A 15638-nucleotide genomic window follows, 5' to 3' on the forward strand; every position below is an offset into this window, starting at 1 on the left:
CTTCACTCACTATTTATGCTATTGGGAAGAAGGCAGGGAATAAGCAAGTGGTTTTAAAGGAAGGAGTTTCTCATCTTGGGAAGATACTAGTACCTTGTGCTAAACTTGGGTAAATTGAAATTCTGCTTAGAATCTGAACTGAAGACAGATCCATGCACTCCATCCTTGCAATTTACAGACACACAGAAGTTGCGATTTTTCTGTACAACTTCATTCATTGGTTCTCTTTACTTGTAAAATCTACCATTCTCTCTCTTCTAAAGAAGAGAGAGAATGTCGCCTTTGTCCTGTCTTTTCTGCTACAGCTAAGTTGAACAGCTTAGGACTGTGCTGTTCATGCTGATGGCAGTGTCTGTCCTACCCTGTCACGTCCTTCCTCCCCTACTTCCTCCTCCCCAAATCCACCTGCCAAAGACCTATTTATTCTTTAAGGCACCATAGCGTTCCCTGCACAGCACAACAGATTGTACTGGTTTCTTTCTCTGAATTCCTAGAGCTTTTTAATTTTTATCTATTTTTAAAATATATTTTTATTGATTTCAGAGAGTGAGAGAGAGAGAGAGGGAGAGAAAGATAGAAACATCAATGATGAGAGAGGATAATTGATTGGCTGCCTCCAGCCTGCCCCACATTGGGGATTGAGCCTACCACGCAGGCATGTGACCTTGATTGGAATTGAACCCGGGACCCTTCAGTCCACAGGCTGATGCTCTATCCACTGAGCAAAACTGACTAGTGCCCTACAGCTTTTTAAAATTAGGAACTTTTGTGCATCTACTAATGTTATTCTTTCAGGAGTTCTTTGTTCCTCTTTTGTTGCCTTGGGAAATCTTACTCAGCTTTAAATGCAAAATTAGTACGTCATCTTATATGTAAAGCCTTACTCCATCCCTTAAAAGCAGAAAAGTATGGTCTTTGCTATAGCACTTCAATCACACCATTGTTACAGACTGTGGTGTGCTGGTAAACCAGCTTGACACACACACACACACACACACACACACACACACACACACACACACACACACACACACATCAAAGTCTGATTAACAATAGCAAAACCCTAATCTGTAGTGGCCAATTTGTATAGTGTAAATACTCCTACCATGGCTGATTTCAAGCTGCCACTGTGACATTTCTGAATGTAGAGTTGGAAAGGGATGTGTTCAGTTTTCACATGGACTGTTAAAGTATTTAGGATATGGAGACAGGGAGCATGTCTTGCTAACCTTTGGTGATTAGTGCCCAGTCCTGTGTTTGGTATATAGCAAGCACTCAATGTATTTCTGCTATCGATATTTATGTAAAGAGCTAAGTGGACACCACGTCTCTCTGTGGACCCACTGGATGGATGAATCTTTGGTGGGGTAACTGTGACTGTCCTGTAGCAATCATTAGACAGACTGGGAACTCTAAAGAAAGCCACTTTATCTAGTGAGATGTAGGACAAATATTATACACACAATTATCCTTATATTGGGAACAGAAGATTTATATATCAAGACTTCCCCACTTCTTCACTAATTTGCTTTGCAGGGTCTAGGATTAACATAAAGGTCTAAAATGTAGCTACAGATGACTGTGGGCACAGGGATGTCCCATTGGCGCTGTGAAAGGTTGTATGAGAGGAGAGGCAGGAACACAGTGGCCACTTGCTGCACAAATGAGTTGCCTATAAACATATTAGGTCAGATCTAATCTTTAGCTTTCCACATAGTTCATATGACATGATTACCCTACACTGCAGCTGAAAGTTATGGTTTTTCAGTTTAAAGGCCCTTGGGGAATGGCATGTATACCAGATGTCAGCACTTGGGCAAGAGACAGAAGGAGAGCAGACACAGCCCAGCCGAGGACGTCTGCACAGCTGCAACCCATTTTGTTCTGCTCTCTCCTTCGCTTCCTTCCATTCCTGTTTGGCTTTAACTGTTTAGGACTATGACTAAGGTTCCATGACCTTTGGCGGCTAAGCAGACATTAAACAAGAAGATACATCTCTCTGTGCACACAGCTTTGCCTGAAGCGCTACAGAGGAGGACAGGTTGGCATTGGACTGCTGCTTTTTTCTTCCTGGGCACTTGGGACAAGGAGCTGCTTTGGAAAATGGCTCAAAGGGGATAAGGCTGGGCATTCTCACAAGTGAGGTGAGGAATGAGAGATCTGGAATCTGGTCCTTGTAACTTGCCATCTTGAACTGTGAACTTGACAGTCATTGAAGCAATCTCTGCCTCAGTTTTCCTTTTTACCCCGAGCCCCTCCCCCTCCATCTCTGTAAGCACCTCTCTCTCCTCTGGCTTCAATCTTTCCTTATTTTAGGATCCTTGTTCTCTGAAGCGGTCCCCATGAAACTTCTTTGCTCTAGAAAACTACTCTGGATGCTCTATCAATGATCTACATGTTAGTATGAATTTCAGCTGATGTTCTATCTCCATATGTGACTACATTTAAAATCTCCAAGCTAGGTACTTTCCCAGGTGCTTCCCTAGGAGCAACTATATAAAACCCAATTATCTGCAGGTTCTCTTACTCTGTCCCTAAACACAAAGATAGGAAGAGCTATTTTGAGATGATTGCATGAGACTTCTTCGTGTTTTTTTGTTTTGTTTGTTTGTTTGTTTACACATGTAGGAAAAATATATTATTCTCTAACTCCTACTTAGTAGCTCAAAAAAACACCAGCATCTCCTTTCTTGGAAATTTGAGAGTATGAGGACTGGGAAGTTGAAATTTTAGTGCAGAACTCTTCGCAGCTCGAACCAGGTTTCTAAAAATGTGCCATGTTATATAATCCAGGGGGAGGATGGAAAAGTACCAGTTGGAGTGAGGTTGGAGACTTTCCTGTATCTGACTCACTCAGGCAACAGCCTTTGAATTAAGATGCATCTCAGAAAAGCCAAACAAAACCCATTCATTCTCCAGGGTTTTGCATTCATTGGGGGAGCTGGACTGTCGCCACGGGGCAGAGCCCTCCTGGTACAGCTGTGATTTTTCTTGTGGCCCTTGACGCCTGCTTCCAGGGCCTTCTGTTCCCCTTCAGATGCCCAGTGCCATCCTGATGCATCTATGGTTCCCCACCCCTCCCAGGCAGACAGCTTTTATCAGCCACAACTGGCTTCCCTCTTCAACACTTGCCTCTTCTCTGTCCTGGGCCTCAGACCCTGCTTCAGGTAGCACTTGCAATGTGACATCTTTATTTGTAGTATCATGGATCCTTGCCATTGTGTCAGCTAACCAATTAGAGCACCTTTAAAAAAATTACAGTGTTTTAGCTGAAAACAGTGTATAGCAGTTATGCAGTGACAACATTGGTTCTCATATCAGGAATGATGACCGTGATGGGAAGGAGATGCTTTCAGCCCCATGGAACCTTTTGGGGTTCCCTCCAGTCACATGTTACACTAGTAGCTATGTAGCTCCTTTCTCTACTAAGAAATTTATGTGTTGGAGCCCTTGGCCCAGCTGTTCTCCTTTTCTCAACCCCTCGAACTACAGTGCCTTTGAAGGAACTAGTTTATCATATTGCTGCTCCATTACAGGATAGACTAAGGCAGTGGTTCTCAACCTTTCTAATGCCACGACCCTTTAATACAGTTCCTTATGTTGTGGTGACCCCCAACCATAAAATTATTTTCGTTGCTACTTCATAACTGTAATTTTGCTACTGTTAATGAATAGTTATGTAAATATCTGTGTTTCCCGATGGTGCCTGGCATCATGAAAATGCTGGGAGGGGAGATCCATTTTCAGTTGGGAGCCTAGACAAGAAGGAGCTTTCCTCATCAGAAGAAATGCAAACTGCCTCTGCTTTGTCCCTAGTGCTGAACCTCTGGCTGTGAGGATGGAGAGAGGGAGACAGCTGCAGTTACTGCCCACTGCTTCACGGGCCTCAGGCTTCTCCACTGGGAGTGAGCAGACACAGTGGCCTGGCACTGTGCTAGACACGCACAGCAAGAGGACAGGAATAGTTTTGCCTTTCTAGGAACTCCCAATCCATAGGGGAGTTGGTAAATACTCTGAAGTACAGACTTGCCTGAGACAGGGAAACCAAGGAAGAGAGTCAAGAAAAAAGAAAGAAAAAATGAGGTAGACCTCTTCCTGACAATTTCTTAAAAATAAATAAATATATATAATTTATATAATTTAATTGATTTCAGAGAGAAAGAGAGAGGGAGAGAAAGACAGAAACATCAATGATGAGAGAAAATCATTGATCTGGCTGCTTCTTGCATGTCCCACACTGGGGATCCAGCCCACAACCCGGGCACGTGCCCTGACCGGGAATTGAACCGTGACCTCCTGGTTCATAGGTCGATGCTCAACCACTGAGCCATGCCCGTGGGTTGCTGACAATTTCTTAGAGAATATGGGCACCCAGTGTCCCAGCATTGATGGCATGAGGCAACATCTCCTTTGCCCTGGGAGCTACCCTGAGGGCCTCTTAAGTCTTCAGATCACCCAGAAGTCTTTGCCTTCTGTAACACCAGACTCAGTCTCAGAGAAAGCTTTATGTGTCAGATTGGGCTAAGTGTGCATATTGAATGGGAAAACTAGGCCAAGCACCCAGACTGACGAGACACAGCTAGTTCTTCACCCCAAGGCTATCAGCTCACAAGACTGATCGAGTCAGAGTTTCTAGGGTCCAGTCATCTGTATTTAAAAGTTCTCCTAGAGATTCCCACATGTGGCCAGAGCTCTGCCTTGCTGTGAAAAGCATGGGGGACAATGGAGAACTATAGCAGATGCTCCTATTTTGCAGACAGGAGAGCAGCAGGGCAGCAGTCTGGGAGTGCTGACTCTCATACACCCAGAGACTGTTACTAAGGGACTCACTAGCTTCTCCCTCCTCAGACGTTACTATTTATTCCAGGTCTCCTTTGCTATTGTTGACTATGTGCCGTAGTCCTTTGGACCCCCAATTCTCCATGCTCCTCTCAACTGTGGAAAAAGGGAGGCAGGGTTGTGTGGAAGACTGCCCATTGTGGAGTCTAATGAAAGGGTTCTTTACCTGAATTCAGGTCTTTTCTGAAATATTCACAGATAATAACTTGTTTTCCATTGAGTCACAAACCATGTTTTCTTATGACATCATTAACCTATTTAAAATGTTTGTAAAATTATATTTACAGAGCCTATTGACTGAGTCAGTACATATTCTACAAGGTGCATTGTCCTACTTCTAGGGTTACATGTGTCCTATGACTAATTTCTGCTAAATGTTGCCTTTCGCTATCTGAAAAGATGTCAGTTGTATCCAAGGAAGGCCACAAATTTCTACAGAACAGAGTTTCAGAGTTGGAAGAGGGTGGAGAGGTCATATGGTCTAATTCCTTATTTTATATGTAAGGAAACTGAGGTCCAGAGAAGTGAGTCAGTGATGATAAGTCACACACAGATAAGTGATAGACAAGACTCTAATACAGATCTTCTGAGTTCTAGTCCAGTGATATTTCCACTATAGTAAATATCATAGGTCTTTTCAGTTGTTAACCATCATCCTCTAATCCACCTTAGACATATTGCCATCTTGATATCTGGCCAATCCACACATGATTCCTGGTGCAAAAGATATCCATTGTCTCTGCTCTTTAGCTACTGTTGTTCTCTTCACTTGTACTAATAACTGCAAGCGTGTGAGTGAAGGATTTAAAAAATATTTTTCACCCATTGAAAATAAAATATATGGAAGTACTTAAAATACGAACACAATTAAGCAATTATCCATCCACCTTAAAGCTCTTAAAGAATACGTGCTATAGTTAAGAAAAGCAGAATCACAAACAAATTACTTTCTATATAGTAACACACACAAAACATATCTATGCATCATTGAGAATTTAACACTATTTAGTGATATCTAAGACATTGCCATGTGTCATTATTTCATGTTTATTAAAAAATATTTTTATTGAAATTTTAGAGAGAGAGGAAGGCGGAGGGAGCAAGAGAAACATCTATCTGCTTCCTCCTGCATGCCTCCTACTGGGGATCAAGCCCACAACCAGGCATGTGCCCTGACCGGGAATTGAACCAGTGACCTCTTGGTGCACGGATGACGCCCAACCAACTAAGCAACACTGGCCAGAGCTGTCATATTAGTTTTTAACATTGAATATTAAGTTTTATGTCATCTATAGAGACTGATGAGTGTTATTTTGACTTGAAGAGCTTTAGAGAATAGTAAGAAAGTCATCCAGTCTTAACTTGTAAGAAAATCTAAGTTCTAACCAGGTTTAATGTTTCTTTTCTTCAAGCCATTTATGTTACTCTATTTAATACTTGTTAAAGTTGACAATCTTATGTGGAAGTGAGTAACATTTTAGTGACCTACCCTCCATATCTACATTTCCCAAATGAGACTTCAAAAAGCTGTTGATGGACTTGAAACTCTCAGATTTAGTATTCTGATCCTCACTGACAACTCCTGAATCTAAGAGTGGTGTGAGCTTCATTTCCATGCTCTTTGTATAGTATGCATCACGTCCTACCCTGTCCTTACCATATGGCTCACTAGCCTACTTTAGCATCTCTGGTCCATGCAGCCTCATCTTCTCTTTCTTGTTTTATTTTATCTTTCATTCGTCCTTTGTAGTTGTTATATTTCCCTAATGATGAGCTAGCATCATTTTCTAATGATGATGGGCAAAGCTAGCAGAATTCCAGGTATTTTGTAATGAACCATTTGTGCACACACTTTGAGGGGTAGCCTCCCCAAGCACCAGAGTCCTCCTGTAGGGTTTCAATAGTTACTGCTCAGATGGACAGACAATCTGACACCCAGAAGAGAGGCTTCCCATGTTACTGTGGGGGAAGCCAGACTTTCAAACTCTAATCACATGGGTATGCAAGTCATTGGAGTCAAATGGAACTTAGTAAACCACTATAATTATCAAGCCATCTGTGGCCTGGTTAGAATGTTTTATTTCATTGGAAAGAAGTGGTAAGCCAAGGAGTTCTAGATATTTTGAAAGTTGGAGTAATAACCTTTGAAAGTAAAGAGCATTGTTTTACTTAGTCATTGTGAAATAGAATCACAGGATGCCAGCTCTGTGGGGATCTGTTCTACCCTCCCCCCACTCCTTTATGGAGGAGGACCCTGAAACCTCCTAAAGGTTGACTGACACATCCCATGTCACAGACTGTCAGTGCATGAGCAGAGACTAGAAGCCAGTCACTCGAACTACTTGTAAAAATTTCCCTGCTACATCACACAGCCTCCCTTATATAGCCATGTCTTCAAGCAACTTGATGTTATGAAGCATATTGCATTGTACATATCAATGCCCAGGTCATGTACTTTGAAGTATTTTTAAAAAGCATCATTATAAGATTTTCATAAACATCCCCTAACAAGAATGGGAAGGCTCTGGGACTGGGGGATTCTTTGTCTTTGGCATACCATAGTGCTCCAATGAGAGCCTTCATATTTTTGGAATAAAATTAGGGCACATGTCTGACCATGACTGAATGGAATATATAGCCATTGGATATGGACATTTTGGATTAAGGGGAGTTTTGATGGTTTATGGGAGGGATGCTATAAGACAGCTTGAATCCGGAATGTATGAAGCTACAATAGATTTCCACTTGAGCTGATTTTGGAAGTGATTATAGCTGGCAATGAGGTGAGGAGACATGATGAAGGTGATAATTACTGTAAATTTTGAGTTGGGCTTTTTAAACTCACCTTACTAAAAATGGGTACAATGTGCTGAATGTATGCATGTACCTCTCAGTTTCACTTGGTCCCACCTGCCTTCTATCAAGGGCCCTCAGCTGCTTGCTCTATGTGGGAGCTACAGCAGCTCTGGCACCTAATCCCTCGTCCCACCTTGACAGTCTCATGGTGGCCCTGCTGCTCCCACCACATCCAGACTCAGATGACATGATGTACTTTGGGAAGTTGGATCTCGGTTCCCAGTTGCTAACTGGAGAGACTCAACCTGGAAGTGTAGGTGCGTTCACACACCATGCAGTGAAGGTATGGGGTGGGGATGGGGAGGCTTAATGCCCCCATGCCATGAGCTCTAACCAATGAGACAGGAGATGGGAATAGTTGGCATGTAAATCCCTCTTACTCCCCTTCTCGTCCCTTCTGCCCTCACTCATGCACTGTTCTGGGACAGTGATGCCTTTTGATCATCCCAGAAATGTCCCACATGACTGAACAATCAGCTATGTTTTCTTTTGAGGCCACAACAGCTGGTAGCATACATCTTGTATTTACTTTTCCTAAGTTCTCTATTCCTTTCCCTTCCCTTTTGGGATTTCACCCACCTCTCCATAAAGCATCAGCATTATTGCCTCAGTTTAGTTTCTTTGTAGAGCACAGGTTATGATTGTAAAGTTGTAAAATGTTTGTAAGTATAACCAGGAAGCTATGAACATGCCACACCTAGTTTCTCTTTCTAACTCAATTTGCCTATGTATATCTGAAGTGGCCCTAGGGAGTGAATACCCTGTTTGTTTGTTTTCTGTCATGGTGTATCTGCTTCTCTATATGTGTTTGCTTTGACCTCCTCTTCTTCCTGATTAGCCAATCATTCCCATTTATTTACACCAAATCTCTTAAGGAGCCAAACTGCTTGGTTTGACAGATGACTCACAATCATTAGGCAAGTATAAAGAGTCAAGTCACACACAAAAAAGAGAATCAAGTCACTTCATGGGTTGCTGACCAGCATATGGATAGGCAATTCTTGAATTTGTGGCCCTCTTAGGCACAAAGAACATTAGCCCTACTTCCTTAAATTAGTCCTTTGGAAGGACAGAGTTGGTGAGAGGGAGAAAGTGGGTATGGCTTGTTCAGTAGAAAGTCCAGTGAAATAAAGGAATTGGGTTTTCAGCTGTCACCACAGGCTATCTGGGAGTCTTTCACAGGCTGACAGTGTTTATCCTTAACTACCTGGCCTCTTACACAACTCCCTCTTGGATGTTGTTCTGTATGCAGTTCAACCTCCCATTCTCAGGGATTATTTAGGCTCTTGTACAGTGATCTGTTATGCCCTAAGTAAGAGCTAAGGTGTACTGATGTGCAGGGAAGAATTTAATCTGTCCTATTCCTCAAGAATATGATAGCAAATCAAGGGAAAACTTATTTTTTGAATAATTAATCAAATATCTTAAGGAAGATGATGATATGGAGGTAGTTTGGAGGTCCCTGGCTAGTGGATGAGAAGTTGTCCCAGAACTAGGAAGCAAGTAGAAAAGATCAAGTATCAGTAGGTTGAACACTGAATGAGGATGAAGGGAGGGAGCGAATGCCAAGGAAACTGGTTAGGAGAGAGGCCCTGGTGGCTATACTGGCCTAAGTTCTGATTTGCAGCAGTGGAAAAGTAAGAGCAATGCAGGCCTTGGAGGATGTAAAAGAAGAATAAAAGCTGCTTACACTTATTGGGAACTTACTCTCTTTCAGACCTCCCTCAGGGGGCTTTATATTTGGGTTCCTTTATTTAGACATCATAGCAACCTCATGAGGTTTTACAGATGAGGAGACTGACATAAAAAAGTGGAGTAATTTGCTTAAGATCCCACACCTGGAGGGAGACTGGGTCAGGATTCCAACTTTCTCATGTTATACTACCCTTCACCCCTCCCAAACCTTCAAACACAGGAAAACTTGACATATGTTGTGAAGAGCTCCCAGGTCACTATAGTAAGATTTTATTGTTTACTCTCTGCTGAAGCCTGTGACATTTCTGTTTAGAAACACAAGGCACAGTGACAACAGAATGACATTGCCCACTTACTAGAGCAGGCTGAGACTGCTGATCCATGCAGACCTGTTTCACAAGCATGATGGGAGGTTTAATGTTTTGTATCAACTATGCATTTAGAATTCCATTCATTTGTTCATCCATACAATCATCCAACTCATACATATTGAGCTCCTTCTGTATACTATGTTCTATAATGACCTTGTGTTGGGCCCCGCGGTTACAACAGTGAACTGGATAGACAAGATCCCTACTGTTATGGACCCTTAGAGATGTGCCCTGGATTGTCACCAGCTGCTTCTGACTATTGAATGGTTGATATGTGGCTGGTCCCTATTGAGATGTATTGGAAGTATAAAATATACACCAATTTTAAAGACAGTATAAAAATGGTAAAATATCTCACTGATAATTATTTTTATTGATTACATGTTGGACCAATAATATATTGAACATGATGGGTTATATAGATGGCATTATTGAAATTAATATTACTTGTTCTTTTTTACATTTTAAATGTGGCTACTTGAAAGTTTAAGATAGCTATGTAGTTTGCATTATATTTCAATTGAAAAATGCTGATCTGGAGAGAAAGCTGGATGCTGAGCAAATGATTAGATGAGTTTTAAGCACTGCTAAGGGGAACTAAAATGTACTACTGAGGCTGGAGACATTGACACATAACATAGCCTAGACAGTTAAGGGAGGATGTGTCAAAAGAAGCTTGTGTCTCCAACAAATGGTTAGTTGTGTTACATTTAGTGATATTTCTAAGAGCATCAGTCTTAAAAATGCAGTTATTTTAAGGTACAGAGCATTCATTTGTTTAACGGCTAGACTTGGTCACAGATAGTGATTAGATTAGCTCAGCCCTGTGTTAATGAAGGCCTGACTGCATTTTGAGGACAAAGCTATGAGTTAACTGTGTGTGTGTGTGTGTGTGTGTGTGTGTGTGTGTGTGTGTGTGTGTTAAAGGGGCAGCACTGTGTTTTAATAAGGATAGTTAACATTTATGGAGAATTTACTTTGTACCTGAGATATTTTTTGAAGTGCTGTTAATGTATTATCTCACCTCATTCCAGGAATAACTCTCTGAAGAGGTATCATTATTATCTGCTCCTCACAAATTCGAGGTAGGAGTTTGGAAGTTTGAGTTCCTTGCTTTAGTCATATCACCAGTATTTTGCCAATCCAGGATTGAACCTGTAAATCAGGTAATCTATGTCAGATCTTTCCCCTGGGTTTGAATTCCAGTTCTGCCACATACTGACTGAGATTTCAGTGAAATACTCAATTCCACTGACTCAGTTCCATTCTTTATAAAATGGGAGGGATATCTTTGTTGGGAAGGAGGAAAATTCCCCTTCCCATTCTTAGTTTTTCTGGATGGTTGATAACTAAAATGACAAAGACAGATTAACACAAGACAATATCCAAATTTAATTACATATGTACATACAGGGGTTCCATAAGAATATGGGACCTGAGGACAAATTGGGCAGTTGAGGCCTATATGCCTTTTAAAAATATATGTTTTTATTGATTTCAGAGAGGAAGAGAGATAGAAACATCAATGATGAGAAAGAATCATTGATTGGCTGCCTCTTGCCACGCCCCCTACTGGGGATCGAGCCAGCAACCTGGGCATGTGTCCTTGACTGGAATCAAACCTGGGACCCTTCAGTCTGCAGGCTGATGTTCTATCCACTGAGCCAAACTGGCTAGGGCCTATATGCCTTCTTGATCTCAGGAGAAGTGGGGTGGGTAGTGGTGGTTTGGGATTTCACAGGACAGGAAGGCAAATCACACAGGGATAGGAAAGCAAATTTGGTAAACAAGCGTTTGCTGGGCCACCTTTAACCATAGGACAGAGAGGACTTTGATCACACAGGTCTTGCTAGGCTCCTCCCTGTCTATCATATTTAGTTCACATAAACTATAGTTATCTATGATAATAGCTCCCTTCCTGCAGCAGGTCATCTATCTAAATTCTTTTAGGCAGTTAGAGTCTTTTGTTTCTTAAAAGTAACCAGCTTAAAATAATATCCCAAAGAGGCTTATTTTTGGGTAGCAAACCCTGTTCTCCTTCATTTTTCTTGTAGTAAGATTTAGAGATAATCCATATATGATAAACATGCTCGCACTGTACCTGGCACTTAGTATGTGCTCAACAAATTGTAGTTATTATTTTATTTAGAGCTTCCTGGTAGAGTGAATTGTTGCAATAAAATCTAGTATTTGTGTAAACCCCAGACTAAGTAGTTGGGTCACTGCACTGAGTATGGTTATCACCTAACTAGATGACCACAGGGTCACGTCACATTATTGAAATGAGGGGACACATCTGCTTCCTCTTCAGTCCCAAATGTGTCCTGCGTGTGAACCTGTTGGACTATCTGACACTGTGACCAGCCATTTGTTTGCTTTTTTTTTTTTTCTCTCCAAAAAATTCTCTCTTGGGTCTGGCATCATGGGAATTGGGTCAGCTTTCTTTGGGAAGGTCAATCTCAAGCTGGTGACAAACAGTTGATTTCATGACAACTAAGTGCAGTTTAGGCCAACAGAGGGCAAACGGAGAGATTCCTTCCATGGGCTTGGAGGTATGATGAGGCCACTGCCTAGGACACACTGAGGCTTCTATTGGAGGTAATCAAGGGTGTGGGGGTCACAACATCTGATCCCATAGAGGTGGAGCAGTGGAATGCCTGAGCAAGGGAAACAAGTGAAATGTTACCCTCTTCCTGTCAAAAATTGTTAACAAGACAGTCTTCTCCAAAACTCAAAATGTCAGCCAGGATTGCTACCTGTGAACACAGATTAGTCCTGCGCGCGCACACACACACACACACACACACACACACACACACACACACGGGCTGGGTAGATAGATTGGGATTGATTTACTATGGGGAATTGTTTGACTCAGGCAATTAGGAAGGTTGAGATGTCCAAGATCAACATATCTGGGAACTGGAGACCCAGGGAAGCAGGTGGTGTAATTCAGGGAGAGTCTGAAGGTATGACAACCAGGGAAGCGGATGGTGTACTGGTAAGTCATAGTCTGAGGGCAAGAGAATGTGAGATGAGATGTCCCAGCTCAAACAATGAGGCAGGAAAAAAAGGGTAAATTCCTCCTTCCTCACCTTTTTTTCTATTCAGACCCTCAACTGATTGGATGAGGCCCACCCACGCTGGGGAAGGAGGGCCATTTACTTTATTGAGTCCACTGATTCAAAGGCTAATTCTGTCCTGAAACATCCTCAAAGAGTTACCCAGAAATAATGTTTAACCTGGGCATCTGTGGCCAGTCAAATTGATACAGAAAATTAACCATCACAAGCTCTCATCATTCATTCATTCATTCATTCATTCATTCATTCATCCCATATTTATAGGGCACCTAGGATATTTCAGGTAGTGAGTGTGATTCTGGAGAATCAATGAGGAACAAAATCAGATAAGGCCTCTATACCCCTGAAGCTGGTGGTTTAGAGGGAAACAGACACTAATCAAATAATCTGAGAGGCTCCAGACTAGATACATGATTTCTAAGGTCCCTGCAGCTCTCTAAAATTAAATAGCTCTCTTCAGTCTTTGAACCTCCTAACTCATGAAGAGGAGAGTCACCAATTCCTGGCAGTCCAAGGGCCCACATTTACAGGAATTTGTCTGCCTCGCTGGGGAGAGTATTCTTGCTGGACAGTTTCCTTTGGTCAACAGTACCCCCCTAAGCAGAAGTCAAGAACCGTCATTCTGGAGGCTCCTCCCTCCAACCTCACTGGCCTCCCTGCCTTGCCCTGGTTTGTTGTTTGTTTGTTTTGGGGGAGTGGATTCCATCTTTAGTGATGAGTACTTCTTCCTCCATGACACTGCAGAGCTGAGGATGAGGCCTGTCATGAATATGACATCTCTTTGGCTGCAATCCTGGCTTCTTCTCTGCTCTTTTTGGCCATCAGCCTGTTGCAAACTGGTGCCTCATGGGACTTGCCACTAAGCTAAACAGCCACAGGCAGTTACAGCCACTTAAATGGGTTTCTTAGACAAGGGCCTTTCCTCACTCCTTCTCTTTTATTTTTTTAATTTATGTTTTTTTCTTTATTGATTAAGGTAGTACATATGTGTCCTTAGTCCCCATTGCCCCCCTCCACCCCTTCTCTTTTAGCTTCACCAATTGTTGAACTTTCCAGGCCTCTTTGATGAGTTGTAAGCTCAATTTGGAGGCTTATTCATTTAACAGGTATTGAGAGCCTTCTATGTGCCAGGCACTGGCTAGATGTGGAGACTCTACAAATCCAACTGTGGGACTTCTGATTTCATTAGGAACAAGGCAGAAGTGGAAAGGACCCAGTGTGGAGGGCACGCACACACACACACACACACACACACACAGCCAAAGGAAAGAAAAAAAAAAGGATGAAAGTGTTAGGGATTTAGGGAAATAGAAGCTTTGATACAGAGTGAAAAAGCTTGAAATTGTAAAATCTAAAAAAGATTGAATGACCCAAGGGTCAAAACACAATGTTAAGGGAAATTTATTAGAGGAAATCTCTCCAAGTCTTTCCACTTTGTGAAAGACAGATTTCAACACCATTTTTGACTTCCCTCTATGGAAACGGAGGCTTTAGCTCTCATTCCCACCACTTTCCCACTGTGCATCCACAAGTTTCTCATCCCATGTCCTCTCAAGTTTTGGTCAGATTAATTTTTATTTTTCCAAAAATGATAAAATTGTTTAGTCTTCCTGAAGTTTCCCTACTTTCCAAGTAAGACATAGAGAGAAGACCAACCCCATTCCAAAAATGGACGGATCAGGCCACAGTGCCCTTTAATCCAAGGAAGCCTGGAGCAGTCCAGAGAGGTGGATACCAAGGTTGGCGTGGCACCTCTGTGGACGTGGATGGGTATTTGGGCATGTGGGCATGTGGGCAGGCGGCTGTGTCTACTGGTGTCAGGTGCCTGACAAGGGCCCCTGTGGCTTCGCTCATGGACACTTCAGCACTGGAGGCAGCAGGCTCCTGCTCCGATGGGAGAAGCTGCCCAGCACGTGCGCCAGGGTGTGTAGGGCTCCCGATGCTCACCGAAGCCCACCCGCAGCCGTGGCATTGCATTGGCGTTGAGGCAGCTAATGCAGAAACAAACTTCAGAGCCAGTTTTCCCAGAGGCTTGTCCAGGTCGTCATGCACCAGGTAGACCTCCTCAGCAGTCAGCCCCAATGGCCTGGGCCAAACTGTGCTCATTGGCATTCCTGAGCCACCATGGCTGAAGCAGGACCAGCTGGGCATCCCCGAATGCGGCCAGGACAAGGTCGGCGGCACAAAGGAGGTCACAGGCCCAGCTCTCCGCCACACCCAACTGCTGAGCCAGCTGCCCCAGCACCGCCATCCCCATGCTATGTCACGTACTGGGTAGTCTGGGGTTCCCCAGGCCGGCCACCAGCCACCGCTTCCTGGGATCCGGGGTTCCAAAACGCAACCACGAATGGCCTGACTCGGAAGCAGCCCTGTGAGGCAGAGGCCAAGCGGCCGGTAGCATGCTGTTCCCATCACGGCCCAGATTAATTTTAAGTGTTTACTTGGACTGTGTACATACTGAGTCATCTAATATGCTATATTAGTTATCATTTTCCCCCAACCAATTACCCCAAACTCAGCAGCTTAAAACAATAAGATTTACCTCACTGTTTCTGAGGTTCAAGTATAGCTTAGCTGGAACACTTGACTCAGGGTTTCTCATAGGCTGCCACGAAGGCAGCTGGCAGGGGCTGTGGTCATGACAAGGATCAACCCAGAGAGAGGGCTGAGTGATTTTCTGGGATTACTTCACTGATGAATCCCTCTCCTCCATTTTCTCTCCTTGCTTTCTCTATTCCTGTTATTTAGGTACTAGCGTTCCCGTTGCAGGAAAAATCCTGCAATAGGGTTTCCT

General features: G+C 43.0%; 1 pseudogene; it reads right to left on the reverse strand.

Annotated features, from left to right (window-relative positions):
* Positions 1-14694: 14694 nt before the first annotated feature.
* Positions 14695-15256, reverse strand: LOC129151099 (probable peptidyl-tRNA hydrolase; annotated as a pseudogene).
* Between the last annotated feature and the right edge of the window lie 382 nt (positions 15257-15638).

The sequence above is a fragment of the Eptesicus fuscus genome, chromosome 2 (genome assembly GCF_027574615.1).
Source record: "Eptesicus fuscus isolate TK198812 chromosome 2, DD_ASM_mEF_20220401, whole genome shotgun sequence".
Lineage (NCBI taxonomy): Eukaryota > Metazoa > Chordata > Mammalia > Chiroptera > Vespertilionidae > Eptesicus > Eptesicus fuscus.